Genomic DNA, 15785 nt, shown 5'->3' on the forward strand with positions numbered 1-15785 from the left:
AAGGGCTAACTATTGACATAGTTAGTTTTGAAAAGTTCTTTGGTGAAATAACAATTATGTATTTTGTTTCATTTTTTGCTTCTACGACAGATAAAATTATATGTAGGTATTAAAATTAATTTCCTATTAAGACACAAAGAAAGCAAAATTTCTCTCCTGCGTCTGGCTCACAATTTCTATCACTTTTCTGTAAATTCAATAGATAAACTTTAAAAATAAAAGTACTAGTGGGGACAGTTTAGACATCTTTTTAATGGCACTTAAGAAAATAAATAAAGCACTTAAGAAGCTTACAATTTGGAATACTTAATTTAGATATCAGGAAAAATAGCTACTAGAGTTAACAAATTATAGTGGAGGAATCAGTGCAAAGAAGCTTACAATTCATTGAAGATATTTTATAATTATGATGGCTTGGGAAAAAAATAGATGTATCTATTATTTTTTATATATATTTCAACCCAGAATACTAAGGCAAAGAGATAGTAAATAATTTTTAAAGTTCATTAGCAAGTTCTACATAGCACAGCAACTGACCTGAGTTTTCTCCCATTCCTTATACCATTGTGTTCAGTAGACAACATGAGATTAGTTGGAGACAGATGGATCTTGGTTTCACATTATATTTCTAGAAACAATTATTAGGCTTGACCTTAAAGGTCCACAAAATAAATCTTCTGTTGGATGAGCCAAATATGGTGTGGCTAGGTGGATGAGCCAAATATGGTGTGGCTAGGTGGATGAGCCAAATATGGTTGTGGCTAGGTGGATGAGCTACTGATTTTACCAACGCTCTCTTCCTGAAACATTGCCTCATCCTTATGGCGCACATACTGCTGTCCTCTTTAATTATGTGTTTGGGTGGCAGGGTATTTCCTAGAATTGGAGACAGAGCAGTCCAGCATCTGCCTCTGAACTAGAACTGGATGACCTTTCCTTACTCAGAAATGACCAAAAAAAATGATACTGACCACAAGCCTGTACATGCGTGAGAATGTGACCACATGAGTACTTGTGTGGGCAGCTATGTTGGGCATTGCTGAGAAGTCCATGCCCTTGTTTATCATCATCTGTTTAATGGTTAAAAACTAAGAGAAGAGAAGGAGAGACAGAGTTGCAGTTGCTTATGCAACTGACAATTCATCTTTGGAAAGTCTTCAAGATAAAATAGAATCCTGATGACTTGATGATGATAAGAGGCAAGATGGCTCCCAGGAGAAGTTCAGAAAAACACAGGCTAGGCAGGAAGTCCCACTGATGTCAACCTAATTAAGCCTATAATTCACCAACAATGTAAAATTTAAACTGTCCCGGTTATGTTCACATAGCATGCACCTGTGTCCTATGTTGTCGCATCTTTATAGATTAAATTAAATTGCAACCATATCATTTTTAATAAAAATTACATTGTGCCAGCATAACTCAATCACAAAACAATGCAACAGGAAATTAGTAACATGATCAGAAATCATTAATATGTCATAGAGTTATCTTTCTTGTGAAGTTTGATGGGGAGTTCTACATTTTTCCCAAACCAGTTTCAATCCATCTTCCCTTAGTGGTTTTGAAAATGCAAACAAAGCAAGCTGAGATGCTGTGTTCTTTCCAACTCTATTCCCACAGGTGGGTTTAAGTTAGTGTTACACAGTCCAAATTGTTAAAGAATTGGCAACTGGAACATTACAGTCTGCAATTCATTCCAACAATTCTGAGATCAAGCAATACAACAAGGGATTTTTGTTTTGTTTTAAGTGTAGACTCCTTTACTAATATTTCAGAATTTTATGTGTAGGAGGGACTCAATTCTTCACTTTTTTAGAGAAAGTTGCTGAATGCCAGACAGGTTGTTTGATTTGTCCAAGGACACACAATTAATGTGTAGAAAAAGCCAGAACTCCAGCTTCTTGACTCATAGTCAAATGTTTGTAACAGGAGCTTTGATAAAGTTGTTGTTTCACTATTTAACACATTTAGCTTAGTTATTATCATGGTAATTCTTTACCCAGTAACTATAAGAGAGTTAATCTCATGGAGTTTTCAGTAGGAAGTGAAAAGAGCTATAGACTCTAAAGATAGTTGACTGGAAGAATTGAACAGCTGGAAACAGAAGTAGACTAGACAGACGATCTCAGAAAACTTGCAATCTTGTCTTTGTTTCAACTCTTTCTTTATAGTTGTAAACTGTAGCTTCACTTCAGAGTTTATTTTCTCCTTTAGAAACTCAGAATATGTCATTTTCCTTGTCTATTGCCATGGGTATTGGAAAGCCTGAATAATTCAGGTAGAACCATTTTTAACATCTCTGGTTTAGGTCATTATTATCACAGAATACCTCAACCACTAGATCTTCCAATTGGGTTCCTAAATAGTAAGATGCTTCTATGGAGTCACTGGTTTAAATGAGCACATTTAACTAAAATGCTGTCTCACTTGCATCAGCATGACTAACACACCAAAGGCAGGGCCTTGAAGCAGACAGACCCTTTCACAGTTGGAGAAACAGTTTATTCTTTTTAGATTATTCTGTTTTTACTTCCCATCACTTCGCAAAGCAAGTAAAGCAATGATTGCTGATGTCCATTGATACTTGAGAGAAAGATACATGCTGATGCATCTTACAAAAAAAATCTCATTTGTTCTCAAACATTGCTATAGAAAAAAGGCTTTTCTAATGAAATATTTAAATATCTGTAAGTCATTTTCGTTAGAATATGCATTATAAGCCAGGTGCTGGTGGTTCGCATCTGTAAACCTATCAACTCAGGAATCCAAGATCTGAGGATGGCAGTTCAAATCCATTCTGGGCAAAGAAAAACTGTAAGACTCATCCAACTAACCACCAAAACAAAACAAACAAACAAAACAACAAAACAAAAATGGAAGTGGAGCTGTGGCTCAAGTGGTAAAGCACCAGCCTTGAGCAAAAAAGCTTAGGGACAGCTCTCAGGCAACAACAACAACAAAGAGAATGTGCATTATATTTAAAAAATTAAGTACCTAAAAAAATCCCTTGGGAAAAACAATTCAGTTGTTCTTGAATAAGATTTGAATTAGTTTATCAGATGAGTTCATTTGGGAAAGGACCAATATTAATTTTTAAAAGAGAGAAAAGGAAAAAGTAAGAGAGAAGGAGGAGGGGAGGGGAACAGGATGGGAGGAGAGGAGATAAAAAGGGGACAGGAGGAGAAGAATGAATGGGAAGAGAAAAGAGGAAGAGGGGGAGATGAGGGAGGTTATGAGAGGGGGAAAGAAGATGGAGGGAGCCCAAGCCACTCAAACAGAAAAAGAGCTTGGCTTTGGTAGCTCATGTCTGTAATTCCAGCTACTCAGGAAGCTGAGATTCAGAGGATTTTGGCATGAAGCCCACATCAGTAGAAAAGTCCATGAAATTCCATTTCCAATTAACCAGTAAGTTGGGGTGGCTGTGTGCTGGTGGCTCACACCTACAATCCTAGCTACTCAGGAGGCTGAGATCTGAGGATCATCATTCAAAGTCAGCCCTGGCAGGAAGGTCCATGAGACTCTCATCTCTAATTAACCACTAGAAAACCGGAAGTGGTGCTGTGGCTCAAGTGGTAGAGCACTCGCCTTGAGCTGAAGCTAAGGGACAGTGCCCAGGCCCAGAGTTCAAGCCCCATGACTAACACACACACACACACACACACACACACACACACACAGAGGTGAGTTCAAACATTTGTAGCAGCAAAAAAGGAAGAAAAGAGGAGGAGGAAAATAAAGAAGAAAGAAAAGAAGAAAAATATATACTTAGAGCAAATTATTCAATAACTGTTGATTGACTCATTTCTGTTATAGGTCTTAATAAATGTATTTTAACGACTTTTCTACATATAACCAATTCTCTTTTCATCTACTTGCTATTTTATAACTAGTTGATTGTAACTTATTTATAAATTTTCATAAACTTATAATACAAAATAACTTTTCCTAATTTACCTAACTCCTTCCATTTCTTGCTTTAGCATAGCAGCCAATAAAATATAACTTGAGGGCTTAATCCTGCCCTGGTTATTTACAAGGAAAGTTTTATTGGAACACGCCCTCATTCATTTCTTTATTGCCTATGATTACATTTTCCCTGATAATGGCAGACTGAGTAGTTGTAACAGAGATTGTACAACACATAAATCCAAAAATAGTCTCACAATCCAACCCTTCACAGAAAATTTTCGGTGACCCATGTTTTAGAGTATCACTTTCTCAGCTCAGTTTTGGGGGGATCTGAGTTCTTTCTGCATTGGCTCATTCTTCTAGAAATTCCTTGAAATATATTCCAAGGAAATGGAACAAAAGAGATGAAAATGTGTCCCTAGCTACCCTGCTTTTTACTCTCAGGGGGGATTAGAAATGGCCACTCAACCTAATGCCACTGAACAAGTTATGATACTGAATTTCTAATTTATGATGTCTAAAACCATGGTATCAATGGCTTCATTTTCTTTTTCTTTTTTTTTTTTGGGGGGGGGCGCGGTCTGGTCGTGGGGCCTGAACTCTGGGCCTGGGCTCTGTCCCTCAGCTCTTCAGCTCAAGGCTAGTGCTCTACCACTTGAGCTACCGTGCCACTTCTGGCTTTTTTTCTTTTTGCTTATGTGGCGCTAAGGAATTGAACCCAGGGCATCATGTATGCAAGGCAAGCGCTCTACCACTGAGCCACCTTCCCAGCCCTTCATTTTCTTTTCTAGAATTCTCAACCTTCCCTATCATGCCATCTTGAGTCAGTCCTCAGCCTAACTGGTCAATATAACTTCCTTGTTCATAACTTAGCAAATCGCCTTATTTTTAGTTTTAAAACTAGCCTGAAATACCTCCATACTTCTCACTTCCAATTTTCTCTTTATTCATAGGCATGTTTTTTCTTTCTTTCTTTCTTTCTTTCTTTCTTTCTTTCTTTCTTTCTTTCTTTCTTTCTTTCTTTCTTTCTTTCTTTCTTTTCTATCTATCTATCTATCTATCTATCTATCTATCTATCTATCTATCTATCTATCTATCTATCTATCTATCTATCTATTCATCCATCTATCTATCTGTATATATTTTTTTGTTGGTCATGGGACCTGAACTCTGGGTCTGGGCACTGTCCCTCAGCATTTCAGCTCAAGGCAAGCACTCTACCACTTGAGCCGCAGTGCCACTTCTGGTTTTCTGAGTGTTTTATTGGAGATAAGAGTCTCAGGGACTTTCCTGCTCGACTGGCTTTGAACTGCGATCCTCAGATCTCAGCCTCCTGACTAGTCCCTGCTATGTATCTATATTTTTATTTCCATGTGTCTCTTTATATTCATACACTCTAATATGTTGATAGGTTCCAGGTATAACAATATACTCCATCTACTACATTCTACACTTCTATATCCTATCAATCTAGTCTTTTCCTCTTCTATTGTTACCTCCATGTATTTTCTTGGACTTCAGGCTCTGTGTAGAGTACACTTAGCAGTGAGTCAACATTTACCATCATGGTTAAGGTCAACCTTCCAGAAAATGGTGGAACAAATGAGATAAAGAACACCTGTGTTCCTGAAAGCTTTCCTGGGGCAGAGCCTCCTCTTAGAATTGCCCATCTACTTGCCTTTGAACTTATATGAGGAAGAAATAAATCACCTTCTGCTTGAGCCACAGGATTTTAAGTAGATTTGTTGCATCTGTTGAATTTGCACTATAAGTAAAGCACAACTAAGTTCATTTGTATAATTACGGGCCTTAATCTTGGTAACTAGAAGTCATTTTACTGGTGACAACAGGCTCAGCACTGAACTCTAGGTAGGTAGCCTTCTCGTTTTGTTTGTGTTTTCTTATGTTCCTATGTCTTTGTTAAAAAAATAACATCTATCTGCTCATAGTTTTAAGTTCAATCTGTAGTAGACATACATGTAATATTTTGGTAAAACTTTGCTAAAACCTCACAGATCTTTGTGAGATTTTTGGGGTACATGATCTGAAGCAAATGACAACTGTCTCACCATGATGATTTCCACTTATTAGGGTAAATATCTTGTGTGTCTTCATGGTTATCTTATAAAAAGGGCCTATTAAATTTTGTCACATTACTCTATGAATATCAATAGCAAAATATGTTCCAGAATAGCTAAATGTTTTATTTTATTTATTTTAAATTGCTTTCAAAGATAAGCCAACATTAGCCCTCTCTGCCTAATCAAAGTATAGCACCAAGTTCAGTCTTAATTCCAGAGTAAAGCTGAGTAGACTAAGGCCAGTTAGAAGACTATAAGCATCTTAATTTTGATCAAGAAATTTAAACTTGTGATGCAGAAAAAAACTGAAATGTTGGTAGAGTGTGTGTGTGTGTGTGTGTGTGTGTGTGTTGGGAGAAATCACACCATTATTAAGCTCCTGAATGCATACAGATCAAATATCATAAATATGTTGAAAAATGTCTCTACACAAATATAAACAAGCTAAAGTTAGTGGACCTTGTCAATCAAAGAAAGTCTCATCTCAAAGGATATGCTCATGAACTTAGGAAAGTTCAAATGTTGACCAGCAGTGAGTGCTGGATCCCGCTAAAAAAATTTGAGAGTCAAATTTAACCAAGTTTATAAATTGAAGATTAAATTCATCATCATGCTCTTAAAAAAATAACACTCCTGAAAAAAATGCTTGGCTTCACTTTATGCTCACTTTAATTTCACTTATAGCCTTTAACATTTCTAATAGGAGACAGGAATAATGTAAATTTAAGAAATCTAGTTGTTTTTTTCTCTTGGCTGGCAAATAAAAACAGGATTACTTTTCCACCAGCAAATAGAAATATTTGGAGCAAACTGTGCCAAAACCTTCAGGATCTCACCAATCCTTATAATACCTGTAGTATTATAAGGTTGTAATGTTGTTTCTAGGAAAGCAGGTGACTTTTATTTTAGAAGGAAAAAGAAGAAAAACAGATAAATGCCTTAAAATAATGGAGAGAAATTGATAAGAAACAGACTTAAGCTACTAGAAGTCCTCATGAAACAGTAAAAAATGTCAGATTTTCTCTCATGGGCTCAAAACCACTATATTTTTCAGACTTCAAAGAAATTTTATGTAACTTATTCCTAGTTTATTTCCTGAGAGTGAACTATATTTTTACCTTGTTAAATGTTATAGCAAAGATGTCTGGGAAATGCACTTAAACCCTAAGTTTTCATAAAGCTTCAGACAAGGAAATTGAACTCATTTGTTTTTTTTTAAATGTGAATTTATGGGCACTAACCAGCCAAATACTAAAGATAGTCCTGGAATATTATATTGTCACCAGGTCTTTTGAACTGAATAGTCAGTCATCTTATCATATTTCAAATAAATGCCAGTTTATTGGGAGATAGAAGGTTATCAAGTTGTATGTTTTCTTTGAGAATCTTGATCTCTCTTTAGATAAAGAGAGTATTTCAGAAAGAAGTGTTTTTCTTTTGTAACTATCTTGGATTTTGATCAGAGGAATGAAGAAAATGTCACATATTTCTTATAGTGTTTGTATTCTCAAACCATGTAGGAGAGTATAAGTTAACAAGAATGTAATATTTTAGTAGGTTTTGCAGTGACTAGTCCCACCCCCTGCCCCACCATGAGTTCTTAATGACAAATGACATCCCAATATTAGAAATTGTATTTAGACCCTTGAAAAGTGATAGCTTTTGTTTTGAAAAGTTTTTCAGTTGTGCTTTCTATGTTGAAATGCTCAGTGCCAAGTGTGGATAAGCCAGTAGAAGGGAAAATTAATAAAGAAGGATTTGGAATAGATTTCTAGTTATAAAATTATACTACTAAAATCATTGCTCAATGTATTAAGTATGTAATTAAACTACATAATTAGCTGAGTAGAGAAGTAAGCTAGAAGGTCAGCTGGTACAACTACTATAAGCAAAGGACTTTCTTGAGGCCAGGATACCACAGATATAGCTGAGCTATCTAGTCCTTGGGCTCTTGCTGGGAAGTTTCCCCCCCTCCTCCCAATCCAATTATTCAGTCTATTCTCTGTTGGCCAGAAAATGAACCTCTAGGATTAATGATCCAAGTTAAGGGGCCAAATGTAATACATTTGCTTTACTGATGTACTTCAGAGCACTCAGGAATAACACTAAGAGGAAGTCTTGTTTCCACAATTTGTTTACTGGAAGGTAACAAAGGAAGTCATGAATTCAACACATTTTGTGCTGAGACATTCTAATTCCTCTTTTCAATAGTAATAATGACTTCTGCATTTTAACTTTGCTACTAAGAACAAATGAATTTAATGATAAAGTATGTTATAGAGTACATGTGCTAGTATCTCAAGATATGGCAATATTATAATAAATGCATGCAGATAATTAAAAACTTATCTTTTTGGGCCTGTTATACAAAACATGTGTAAAACAATAGCAAAGACTTTAATTACATCAATTATAGTCACCACAGAAGAGTGTGAAATTCTCTCTAGATATTTGTGTTGCCTTAATCTCACTAATACTATTTCCCTGATGTTTACACACATGCACACATACACACACACACACACAAATAAATAATATACAGTCCATTAATAGATAAAATTTAGTAGCAAAGCATTATCATATGTATACCTATTTTTGTTGATTGAGGCTATTTGTTCTCGAATGTATAGAAATCTGAATAGTATTTAAGACACTGTGTGAAACTATTTTCATAAGATTGGATGACAAAGAATGCTTATTCAGATAAGGAAGACTTACTTTGGAAGAGAATGTGTTAAAAGTAAATGAAATGAGACTGTCCTTTCAAGAAAAAAGCTAATAGCATTTGTAGATAGTAAGTAGTAATCATTTGAGCTGTCATAGGAAATGTAAAATTGGGAAATCCTCTAACTGCCACCATGAACCATGTTAAAGATTTTCCTGATGATCTCAGTGAAGCCAACAAATGAGAATTTTTTTCAATGTTGTATAATGAAACGGGATAATCTTTGGATAATCTGTGTGACTCAGTGAATGGATATCTGCCATACCAAGTCAAAGTTCTAGGTAGACTCATAAATTTGTATCTGTTTGCAGAAGGTCACATAAGAATTTCAGATTCCACATTGCAATGAGTGTTTTTAAAACCTACCATCAAGCTGGACGCTGGTGGCTCATACCTGTAATCCTGGCCACTCGGAATGCTGAGATCTGATTGCAGTTCAAAGCCAGCCTGGACAGGAAGTCCATGAGTCTCATCTCCAATTAACCAGAAGTGATGCTGTGGCTCAAAGTGGTAGAACACTAACCTTGAGCAAAAGAGCTTAGGGACAGAACCCAGGTTCTGAGTTCAAGCCCCATGACCCATAAAAACAAAAACACAAACAGACAAACAAACCCTAGTATACGCTGAGTGTTAGCATAATATTATAGGAGAGTATCTCCATTCCTGTCAAGACAAAAAAAAAATAAGTGAGTAAAATGATAGAGGGCTAAAGCACACAAAAAATAAGTAATAGTGTTGTTTAATTAGGCAAAAGGACTATTCTCTGAAAATATTCACAAAATTGATAAGCCTTTAGCTACACTGAACAGCAAAAACAGCAGAATAGAATTCAAATTATGAAAATCAAGAATGAAAAAGATTGACCAGAGATTCTCCAAAAGAAAATAAAAATATATTATGGCCAACTTTATTTTAATAGCTTTGACAAATCCACAAATTAAAAAAGTTCTTGTCAAGAATTAGAAAATATATAATAGAAAAACAAAATTGGCTTCCTGTAAATACATTAAAATAACAAAAAAAAGTTCCATAAAGAAAATCCTAGGTCCAAATAGTTCCCTTGGAAAAAAAAATCTATCAAACATTGACAAAGAAATATAACTAGCCTTATATAAATTCTTTTAGAAGGTAGAGTGAGAAAGAACTCTTGAAAGAATTCTGGCCAGGCGCCGGTGGCTCTCGCCTGTAATCCTAGCTACTCAGGAGGCTGAGATCTGAGGATCACAACTCAAAGCCAGCCCGGGCAAGAAAGTCCTTGAGACTCTTATCTCCAATAAAGCACTAGAAAACCAGAAGTGGCGCTGTGGGTCAAGCGGTAGAGCACTCGCCTTGAGCTGAAGAGCACAGGGACAGCGCCCAAGCCCAGAGTTCAAGCCCCACCAAAAAAAAAAAAAAAAAAAAAAAAAGAATTCTGGCTGTGCTAACTAGATACATGAAGGCATCTATTAGAAAAAAAGACAAATATACAATAAAAATGTTTAGGACACAGAAATCTTTTTTTAACTTTATTTTCTTTTAAAGATGCTTCACAGTGAGGTTACAGTTACACGAGAAAGGTAATGAGTACATTTCTTGTGGAGCATTGTTACCCCCTCCTTTGTGTTTCTCCTAGTATCCCTTTCAACCCCCAACTCCCCCACTCCTCCCCACCCCGAAGGTGTAAAATTCATTTCCAACATAGTGTCGTTTAAGTCTCATTGGTGCAGTGGGTCATCCTGTGTCCCTCTCCAAATTAGATAAATGTATATACAAGATTCAGGATACCAAAATCAAATACAGTGACAACAGGGGATATACTATAAGGGGAAGAACATACAGAAGAAACGAAAAAATAACATAATACATTAAAAACAACAACAATGAAAAACCTCTTGCATATGTTGGGGTTCATTTAATTTCGCATTATCTTACATGGTCATATGTACACAGTTTTTGAACTTCCCTGCTCATCTGATAAGATTATCCTAGATGTATACTTATTATTGTGAATGAGGAAAACCATGGGACTTGGATCTGGCTTATTTCACTTAATGTGATTTTTTTTTTGTCTTCTATTTCCTAACAAATATGGTGGTGTCATTCTTTCTGATGGAAGCACAGAATTCAAGTGTGTGTGTGTGTGTGTGTGTGTGTGTGTGTGTGTGTGTGTGTGTGTGTGTGGGTGTGTGTGTGTGTGTGTGTCATGGGGCTGGAACTCTGGGCCGGAATGCTGTCCCTCAGCTCTTCAGCTCAAGGTGAATGCTCTACCACTTGAGCTACAGAGCCACTTCCTCACATTTTCTTGATCCATTCATCTACTGAGGGGCATCTGAATTGGTACCATATCTCAACTATGATGAATAATGGTGCAATAAACATGGTTGTGCTGGTAGCTTTAGTATGGCCTTGTTTGTGATCATTTGAGTAAATGCCCAGAAGAGGGATTGCTGGGTCAAAGAGGAGTTCAGGGCTTAGGCACTGTCCCTGCACTCTTCAGCTCAAGGCTAGCGCTCTACCAATTGAGCCAGAGTGCCATTTCTGGTTTTCTAGTGGTTTATTGGAGATAAGAGTCTCATGGACTTTCCTGCCCGGGCTGGCTTTGAACCGCCATCCTCAGATCTCAGCCTCCTCAGTAGTAGGATTACAGGCATGAGCCCGGCTTGTCCCCGAGCTTCTTTTGCTCATTTCCTCTTTTTCTGTGTATATGGTACTGAGGAATCGAACCAAGGGCTCCATGAATGCTAGGCAAGCACACTACCACTAACCCACATTCCCAGCCTGATTTGCATTTCTTTTATGGCTAGAGAAGTTGAGCTTTTCTTCATGTGTCTATTGGTCATTCTTATTTCCTCTTCAGATTAGTCTCTCTTTATGTTTTTAGCCCACTTATTAATGAGGTGGTTGATTCTTTGAGGATTATCTTGTGGGGAGGGGGATTTAATTTTTTGAATTCTAAGTATATTTTAGGTATGAGGCCTTTGTCTGTTGTATGGCTAGTAAAGATCTTCTCCCAGTCCGGGGACTTTCTATTATTCTTGCTAGCTAGCTAGGACACAGAAATCTTGATCAACCAAGTGTGCATGCCAAGTCTACAACTAAATGCAAAAATCCAGAAATTTCTGGGGTAACAAAGGGCAGTACATCTAAGTGTGTTATTTATTAGCATGAAAAGCCATAATTTATATTTCCTGGAGACTAAATGGAGGCAAAGAGAAGGTGCTATAGAACTGAACAGCAAATTATACCAGCACAGGTAGGTAGAAGAAAGGGAATTAAGCTGGCAAAGGAAACTTTAGAGACTTGATACTTGAGCAAGTAGAGAAACAGAAAGATTATATGAAGATGAAAACAGTATCAAATCATGCTAAGGAGGCAGACACTGTTGAGTTTGCTTATATGAAAATAATAGTCAAATTTGAGCAGAGAGTTTTAGATGACTGGGAAAAAACATTTTTTCTTTTCCATGTATATTTTTATTGTAAAAATACTGTACAGAGGGGTTTACACCTACATGAATAGGGTAATTAGTGCATTTCCTATCCAGCATTGTTACCTCCTCCTTTGTTTTTCCGCTACCATCTTTCCCTCCTCACCTCCCCAACTCCCATGCATGCCATTTGGCCTGCCCCTGCCGAAGTTGTGAAGTTCCTTTTCAACACAGTGTCTTGTACATCTCATTGTTAGTATGGGTCAATCTGTATTCTTATTTAAGCATTTTGTTATTTCCCTTCTCCTCCCCAAAATAGAAAAATGTATAGATGCAGGAGGGTATCAGAATCAAATACAGTGAGGATTTGTTTGAGGATTTGTTGTTGGGGGATTTAATTTTTTGAGTTCCAGATATATTTTAGATATGAGACCCTTGTCTGCTGTGTGGCTAGTGAAGATCAATAAATAAGTGGGTTAAATACTTACAGAGAAACTTCTCTGAAGAGGACAGAAGGATGGCCAATAGATACATGAAGAAATAATGCTCAATCTCTCTAATCATAAAAGAAATGCTAATCAAAGCAACACTGAGATACCTCCTCAACCCAGTTAGCATGGCTATAATCAAGAACTTTCACAACAACAGATGCTGGAGGGGATGTGGACAGAAGGGAACCCTAATGCATTGTTGGTGGGAGTGTAAACTTGTTCAACCACTTTGGAAAATAGTATGGAGGTTCCTCAAAAGACTCCACATAGAGCTCCCCTATGACCCAGCAATCCCACTTTTGGGCATTTACCCAAATGATCACAAACAAGACCCTACTAAAGCTACCAGCACAACTATGTTTATTGCAGCATTATTTCACATAGCTAAGATATGGAACCAACCCAGATGTCCCTCAGTAGATGAATGGATCAAGAAAATGTGGTATATACGGAATTCTATGCCTCCATCAGAAAGAATGGCATTGCTTCATTTGTTAGGAAATGGAAAGACTTGGAAAAAATTATATTAAGTGAAGTAAGCAAGTGAAGTAAGCCAGGCCCAAATAAACATAGATCCTATGGTTTCCCTTCTTTGTAATAACTCGTATATGTCTGAGTCAAGCAGAAATGGTCAGATAAGTTGATGTTAGGTAAAATGAACCCCAAGATAAGGACTCAAATGGTTTTCCTTTCTTGCTATTGTTTCTAACATATTTTAAGGTGATTTTTTTGTTGCTTTTTATGTCCCTCCCCCATGGTATAACCCCTGTTTTCACTGTATTTGATCTTGGTATAATTTGGGGGGAGGGAGAAAACAAAATACTTAAATAGGGATATAGGTGGACCCATTGCAACAATGAGATGTACAAGACATTATGTCGAAAAATGAACTTTACAACTTTGGCGGGGTGGGGGAGGTGGTATAGGAGGGCAGGGATGGAAAGGGATGAGAAGGGGCAACAAAGGAGGAGGCAACAATGTTGGATAAGAAATGTACTCATTAGTTTGCTCATGTAATTATAACCCCTCTGTATGGTACTTTCACAATAAAAAAACTTATTAATTGAAAGAAAGACAGAAAGAAGGAAAGAAAGAAAGAAAGAAGGAAAGAAAGAAAGAAAGAAAGAAAGAAAGAAAGAAAGAAAGAAAGAAAGAAAGAAAGAAGGAAAGAAGGAAAGAAAGAAAGAAAGAAAGAAAGAAAGAAAGAAGGAAAGAAGGAAAGAAAGAAAGAAAGAAAGAAAGAAAGAAAGAAAGAAAGAAAGAAAGAAAGAAAGAAAGAAAGAAAGAAAATAGGGGTTATACCATGGGAGAAGAACATATAAAAGAAACAAGTGAGTCACATAGTGCATTATAAGTACATTAAAAACAATAGCAAGAAAGAAACCACTTGTGTCCCTGTCTTGGGGTTCATTTCGCTTAACATCATTTTATGTATCATATGTACATAGCTTTTGACCTTTCTTGCTTGTCCTAGACATGTATGAGTTATTGAAAATAAGGGAAGCCATGGGACCTATGTTTCTTTGGGCCTGGCTTACTTCACTTAGAAATTTTTTCAAGTATTTCCATTTCCTAACAAATGGTGTGGTGTCATTCTTTCTGATGGAGGCATAGAATTCCATTGTCTGTGTGTGTGTGTGTGTGTGTGTGTATACATATACATATATATATATATATATATATATATATATATCACATTTTCTTGATCCATTCATTTACTGAGGGGCATGTGGGTTGGTTCCATATCTTAGATATGATGAATAATGCTGTGACAAACATGGTTGTGCTGGTAGCTTTGGTATGACCTTGTTTGTGATCTTTTGGGTAAATGCCCAAAAGAGGGCTTTCTGGGTCATAGGGGAGCTCTATGTGTAGTCTTTTGAGAAGCATCCATACTGCTTTCCAAAGTGGTTGAACCAGTTTATATTCCCACCAACAATTCAATAGGGTTCCCTTTTGGCCACACCACCTCCAGAATCTAGATTTCTTAGTTACAGCCATTCTAACTGGGGTGAGGTAGAACCTCAATGTTGTCTTGATTTTCATTTCTTTTATGGCTAGAGAAAATGAGCAGTTTTTCATGTGTCTAATGATCATTCTTATTTCCTATTCAGATAAGTCTCTCTTTAAGTCTTTAGCCCACTTATTGGGCAGTTGTTTCTTTGAGGATTTATTCTAGGGGATTTAATTTTTTGGGTTCTAAGTATATTTTAGACATGAGACCCTTGTCCATTGTATGGCTAGTGAAGATCTTCTCCCAGTCAGGGGGCTTTCTATTGATATTGCTAGCTATGTCCATTGCCATGCAGAAGCTCTGCACTTTCATGTAATCCCATGATAAAGGTTTGTTCAACCTTTCTTTGATTTGCTGTGTTCTGGGTCTCTATTAAGAAAATTTCGGCCTGTGCTAAGGAACCCTAGCGTTTCTCCTATTGCTTCCTGTAATGTTTCCAAGGTGTCTGCTTTTATTTCAAGGTCTTTGATCCATTTGGAGTTGACTGGTTCAGGGTGATAAATATGGATCTAGCTTTAGTTTTCCAAAGGTGTTTAACCAATTTTGACAGCACCATTTAGTAAAAAGGTATGAGAGTCAAGAAAGCTTCCTTTCTTTTTTTATTGTAATAGTGATATAAAGAGGGGTTTCAGTTACATGTCAGGCAATGAATACATTTCTTTTTGAACTAAGTATCACTCCTTTCCTCATTTTCTCCCAGTTTTTTCCCTCCCAGCCTCCCTCTCCAGCCAAGTTGTGTAGTTTGTTTCCAACACAGTGTCTAGTGATTATCATTGCTGTATTGCTTTATCCTTTGTCCCATCATTTTCAAGAGTTTTCTAATCACTATTATTTCAGTGAGAAAAAAACACCAGAGTGAAGATGTAAGAGAAATGGGCTTTGAGTCTATGAGCTAAGCCACTGCAAATGTGAGCAGAAAAGGCACAGATGGAAAGGGAACACAGAGAGTCTGGGTGCTGGAACATGCTTATTGTTTGCTGATGAGGAGAGCATTCTGTGAAAGAGCTTCATTTTTCCTTGTGAATTACAGAGCAAAGTCAGCCAATAAGCAGAATAGAGAAGTGGGGAGACAGAGATAAGTGAACACTTGGAAATCAACGTCATGGAACTGCAAGAGTGCCCATTTGAAAATACAGTGAACTTAAACTGAAAACTA

Source organism: Dipodomys merriami, unplaced genomic scaffold, assembly GCF_024711535.1.
Source record: "Dipodomys merriami isolate MVZ:Mamm:240054 unplaced genomic scaffold, mDipMer1.0.p SCAF_112, whole genome shotgun sequence".
Classification (NCBI taxonomy): domain Eukaryota; kingdom Metazoa; phylum Chordata; class Mammalia; order Rodentia; family Heteromyidae; genus Dipodomys; species Dipodomys merriami.